The sequence below is a fragment of the Neopsephotus bourkii genome, unplaced genomic scaffold, assembly GCF_033783945.1.
Source record: "Neopsephotus bourkii isolate Nb327-2 ecotype Australia unplaced genomic scaffold, CSIRO-AGI_Nbou_v1 NB_780, whole genome shotgun sequence".
NCBI lineage: Eukaryota > Metazoa > Chordata > Aves > Psittaciformes > Psittacidae > Neopsephotus > Neopsephotus bourkii.
In genome coordinates this window covers 2,783,502-2,788,051 of record NW_026901276.1, presented here as the reverse complement: position 1 = coordinate 2,788,051, position 4,550 = coordinate 2,783,502, and positions in this window count along the sequence as shown.

Below are 4,550 nucleotides of genomic sequence, written 5' to 3'. Positions count from 1 at the left end.
AAGGGATTCTACAAGTACATAGCAAATAAAAAACAGACTAGGGAGAATGTATGCCCCCTCAGGAAGCTCTCAGGTGAACTAGCTACACAGGATTTGGAGGAGGCTGAAGTTCTGAATGACTTCTTTGCCTCGGTCTTCACTGGCAAAGGCTCTGACCGCACCACCCAAGTCTTGGAAGGCAGACGCAGGGACTGTGACAATGAAGACCTTGGGTCCAGTGTAGGAAAGGAACTGGTTCGAGACCACCTTAAAAACCTGAATGTGCACAAGTCCATGGGTCCAGATGAAATCCATCTGTGGGTCCTGAAGGAGCTGGTGAGTGAAGCTGCTAAGCCCCTGCTCACCATATTTGAAAAATCATGGCAGTCAGGTGAAGCTCCTGATGACTGGAAAAAGGGAAATATAACCCCCATTTTCAAGAAGGGGGAAATGGATGACCCAGGGAACTACAGAGCAGTCAGTCTCACATCTGTGCCTGGCAAAAACTTAGCACAGATTCTCCTGGAAGGCATGCTAAGGCACATGAAAAACAACAAGGTGCTTGGTGACAGCCAGCATGGCTTCACCAAGGGGAAATCCTGCCTGACCAGTTTGGTGGCCTTCTATGATGGGGCTACAGAACTGATGGACAGGGGTAGAGCAGCTGATGCCATCTACCTGGACTTGTGTAAAGCATTCGACCATGTCCCACGCGACATCCTTGTCTCTAAATTGGAGAGGCATCAGTTTGATGAATGGACCACTCGGTGGATAAAAAACTGGCCTGAAGGCCGTATGCGAAGAGTTGTGGTCAATGGCTCAATGTCCAGCTGGAGACCAGTAACGAGTGGCGTCCCTCAGGGATCAGTGTTGGGACCGGACTTGTTCAACATCTTCGTCGCTGACATGGACAGTGGGATTGAGTGCGCCCTCAGCAAGTTTGCTGATGACACCAAGCTGTGTGGTTTGGTTGATATACTGGAGAGAAGGAATGCCATCCAGAGGGACCTTGACATGCTTGTGAGGTGGGCTGATGCCAACCTCATGAAGTTTAACCAAGCCAAGTGCAAGGTCCTACACCTTCATTGGAGCAATCCCAGACACAGCTACAGGCTGGGCAGAGAAGAGATTCAGAGCAGCCCTGCGGAGAAGGACTTGGGGGTGCTGGTCGATGAGAAAATTAACATGAGCCAGCTTCAGTGTGTGCTTGCAGCCCAGAAAGCCAACCGTATCCTGGGCTGCATCAAAAGGAGCGTGACCAGCAGGTCGAATGAGGTGATCCTGCCCCTCTACTCTGCTCTCGTGAGCCCTCATTTGGAGTATTGTGTGCAGTTCTGGTGTCCTCAACATGAAAAGGACATGGATCTGTTGAAACAACTCCAGAGGAGGGCCACGAGGATGAATAGCGGACTGGAGCACCTCCCATATGAAGATAGGCTGAGAAAGTTGGGGCTGGTCAGCCTGGAAAACAATAGGCTGCATGGAGACCTCATAGCAGCCTTCCAGTATCTGAAGGGGGCCTATAGGGATGCTGGGGAGGGACTTTTCATTAGGGACTGCAGTGACGGGACAAGGGGTAATGGGTTTAAATTTAAACAGGGGAAGTTTAGATTGGATATAAGGAAGAAGTTCTTTCCTGTTAGGGTGGTGAGGCACTGGAATGGGTTGCCCAAGGAAGTTGTGAATATACTCCACCCCGGTGGTGTTCAAGGCGAGGTTGGACAGAGCTTTGGGTGGCATGGTTTAGTGTGAGGTGTCCCTGCCCATGGCAGGGGGGTTGGAACTTTATGATCTTAAGGTCCTTTCCAACCCTAACTATTCTATGATTCTATGACATCAGGCAAATCACATGGAACATCCTCAGCTGACCAAGGACACTCAAGTGACTAGGTCTCCATCCTGGGAATAAATTAGCCAAGAGGGCTTTCAGAGAGGTGCAAGGGGACAGCAGAGCAATTTCTTGTTTCCAGGAGTGAAAGTGAAGGCTGTCACTACATCAAGACAGGGGACAATGCTTAGGCCATGCCTTACATTGACACCAGTGTCATCAGCACAAGCACAATCCCATGCATTTTGTATGTATTCAGTAATCCGGGGAGCTAATTACAAGATGAATACACCTTGGAATTGAGACTGTGGAAGTTAAACATGGGGGAAGTACCTGTTTTCAGTCAGTACAATGCAACCAGTGAAGGGCTGGTATAGTCAGAAAGCCTCATGAGTAGCACTGAAACACATATAAACAGACCCATAATATGCATTATTCACTACAGGAGGTAAAGATTCCCACACAGGAAAAAAATGGTTGGTGTTAATTCCAACTTGTGAGATGAGCCACAGGATGAAAAAAGAAAAAAACCAAAACAAAACAAAAGAAAAGGAACAAACCAATTCTTAGGACATACTGGAACGTGTGCGGGAAAGCAGGCTGCCAGCCTGGGCTAAAGACAGATCTATCTGGTAAAATCAGTGTGATAAAAACTGCTAACCATTAAAGCCATCCATCTATTAGAAAACAAGTGAGGTTTTTTTCAGCACCACTTACTGAGCAACATTTATCCGTAATACAGAGTGACAATGCAATACCAAGAGCAACACTGCCAGGAGATGCATTTGACAGACATCAGTTACATGGCAAAAAGTATTTCAGTTCTAGAAGTCCTACAGTCTAGGAGGCTTGGCACTCAGCATGTGACATTTCATCCTGGCATTCACTCCAATGGACAGATGAGTGAAGAAGAGGCACTGGGTATTTAAGCAGAGATCATGATGAAGTTTATTTTTACCTGTAAACACCACATAAAGCACCTGTCAGTGCAACTGAAGCACCAACTGTAAAAGTGGAAACCTTAATGCAAACAAAAATTAAAGCTGTCTTTACACACAGACCTCTACCCTCTTTCTTGAAAGAACGACAATTTTGCACATGCCAAGAAAGTTGCCTTGTACAAGTCAGCACTCTGATTAGACAATGACAGTGAAACATCAGAAAGAGCTGGCAGGGCTGAAGGTTGGGCAGGGGAAGATCACATGTCTGTAAGTATGGCATGAACCCAAAAGGTACAGAATGAAGACAAAATCTGTGCAAAACTCAAACTGTTTTCCTTTACACATTAGGAAGCTGATGGAATCAGAGGAAAAACAAAACAAAAATCACCAAACCCAAAACCCCCCAAACCCAATCTACCCGATCTATAACAAAGGGGAAACATCTATTGAAACAAAGAATTTCAAGTTAACAAGGGTGGAGAACTTACAGGAAAGAATCTGGAAAAAATTAACTGGAAAAAAAAAAAAAAAAGAAAAGTCCTTTGTCAAACTAACATTAATTTCACATAACACAAAACAAGTGAAAACATATGACTGAACTACTTCCAAAAAATAAGGCCACATATTCAAAAAAAAGTGAACTTGGTATGAGCAACTATGAACCATAATGTGAAAGCTCTCCTTAGTGAAATGATGGAACTATTACAGGAGATTCCTAATCAGCTACAGAGGTTGGCCAGTGTAACACTGTGGAAGGATGGTATTGCCAAAAATACAACCCAGCTCACAGAGAAGTGAAATTAAAAAGGTAAACAAAAATAATTGTCAATAACATTCACAGCATGAAAAGACTGTGTCTGTTTCACTGGATCCTTCTAATACATTTTGTTTCCTTTTGAACCAAAAACTGGCAACACACCACAGTTAAGAGGACCTTCCTCCCATGACACATCCCACTGAGACCAGCACAAACTCGTTTGCAGCATTCACCCACTGAACAGTACAACTGTAGGATGAGGTCAAGTTACCGAAGAGGAAGGCGGTAAAACCTACTTCATGCAAATAAAGTCTTCAGTCATTCAGAGTATTAGAATACAATTAAAATGCTATTTTAGAACTCAGGACTTTGTTCTGACAGCAAGAGTGGCCAAAAAAACAGTGGCAGAGGAAAGTGTGGCATCCATGTGGCTTCCATGAGGCTAAGAAAATGAGATCATAAACTCCTATTTTATCTGCTTCGCCCACCCACTTCTTGATATTGAGTGTTGTTCTAACCTGACACTTGAATCCTGAAATGAAGTTTCCCCTTCCTGTTATCAGAAGCATTAGGCAGTACAATTCAGAACTTCTGGCACTCTGAGGTCCACACAGGGCACCTCAGAGCCTTCAATTCCATGCACTTGACAGCAGGGAACAGTCTCTTCTCCTGGCTGCTGGCTAACACCAAAGGCTGGATTTGGCTTTCAGTCTTACAGTTTAAACTTATGCCTTGAAACCAAGATATAAACGGAACAACGAAGCCAACTCCAAACATTATTTCAAGCTTGAAATACAGAGTAGACACATGAATGCAATACAGTAATTAAAACTGGGAAGATTGTAAAAATACAGCCAAAGATATAGGCTTGATGCTATATAAGGACATCCAACTATTCTTGTTGGGATAACTTTAACATAACACTATGAATTATAGTGACACAACATTTTTGAAGAGTTGCTTAACTGAGTAGAAGCTGAAGTCCTGCAGAAAGTAATCCAGGCCTACTACACTTTCAGTATTACAAAAGCTTACACAAGAGTGA